Genomic DNA, 1843 nt, shown 5'->3' on the forward strand with positions numbered 1-1843 from the left:
TTTTTTTTTTTTTTAAATTCCTCTCATCAAGAGTATTCCTGGTATTACTGCCATGGCACTAGATCTCTCCTTTGTTTCTCTGAGCCAGATATGATGTCCATTTCAAAAAGAATCAAGCCCCATGCTGACCCTGAAATTCAGGACTTGAGATTTATGTTCCATGTGCCTCATCAAGCATTCTTAATTAGCCATCTTTTTAGACCTCAGTTAAACTCCCTCTGTGTAATGATGTATCCTTGCATGCCAGTTACTGTTCTAAGAGCACTGCATAAACTGTATCATTTAATCCACAAAATAGCCCTGTAGAATAGGAACTCTTATCATTAATATCCCCATTGTTTTAACTGGATGTATTGAGGCATGCAGTGGTCAAGTAACTTGCTGAAGCCATTTGACTTGCAATACTGCCAAGTGGCAGAGCCAGAATTCAATCCAAGCAGTCTGTTTTAAGAGGCTGAGCTCTCTGCCACTATACTGTCTTATTCTTTTATTTGGGTGCTGGAGTCTCTAATGAAACTTCCTCTGGTGTCTTTGACACAGACAGCCCACCCAGTGGCAACCTAATTTTCAGTCCTCGAAACCCACTGCACGACTATTCTGCTTCCTTCTGCCCTGTGCTTCTGTTCTTTTCTCATTCCTTACTGCCTTGGTACTAAGTTGGAGGTTTTGTTGGTTGGTTTGTGTTTACTCTGGCCCTGTGTAGCCTCAACTAGGTCTCATCCCATTATGGACTACGGCTCGCTTTAGAGAGGTGCATTCTTTTTCCCACCTATCATTACATTAAATTAACCAAATTAGAATGGCAGCAGGCTGAATCCTTTTATTTGATAACGTGTCTTAACATTCTATGTATTCACAAGCCATATTAATTGTAGCTGCCACTGATCAATCATCTAATGTGCATTGTGCTATATATATCATGAGGAGCTTTTATGCTTGTGGGGAACATGTACAAGCAGAGGGAACAAAAATAATAAAGCATGACACGTTAAAGGCTAATGCATAATACATTTAATTTGAACTTGTTCTTAATTACATCACTGAGATGGTGAAGGCACTCAAAGAATATCAGAAACTGGTCATATTAAAATGGGTTAACGTCACCGGGGAGAGTTTCAGTAAGGATGTGGTATATTTGGTATTGCTGGTTTTCAAACATCCAAGCATCTAATTTCTGGATTTAGACCGCCTTGCCTATCTCAGCCACAGTTCTCGTTCTCTACTATCAAACATGTCACGTGCGTCGGTTTGGGAGTTGAATGGCATTTAGAGCAGTCTTTATGTCAATGGAATTATTCCAGAAGGTGTTTAGGCCACGACATCGAGGGTGAGGAATTTACTCCAGGATACTTGCTAGACAGTAGTTATTATCCCGTCACCCCAATAAAAATATTCTATATCACCATTTATTTGGACTTTATATGGAAACAGAATAGCCTTTTGAAATTTGTGAGATACAATTAGAAAGCATGTTTCTCAGGAAGAAATAAAAAGTAAAGTTGGCATGAGTTTTTCTCCATCAGGATGATTTTTAAAAGCAATTTTACTACCTGAAATTGCATTCTTATTGATTAGTTTACATGTTATTGATTAATACATACTCATTTATCTGTTTCTACTCACTAGAATACAAACTTAAAAAGCATCTAAGTTACTCCCAACTATTCCCCAGAACCTAAAACATAGACACAGAACACAGTGAGTACACAATACACATGGATTGATTTGAAAACTAAATAGTTTATTGTACCTCTAAAAATCTGTTAAATAGTCTCCTCTTGTTCTTAACAAAATAAAATTAAAGTAAAAATAAGTATACAGTAAAAATGTTTGTTTGTTAATG

The sequence above is a fragment of the Propithecus coquereli genome, unplaced genomic scaffold (genome assembly GCF_000956105.1).
Source record: "Propithecus coquereli isolate 6110/MARCELLA unplaced genomic scaffold, Pcoq_1.0 Scaffold107, whole genome shotgun sequence".
Lineage (NCBI taxonomy): Eukaryota > Metazoa > Chordata > Mammalia > Primates > Indriidae > Propithecus > Propithecus coquereli.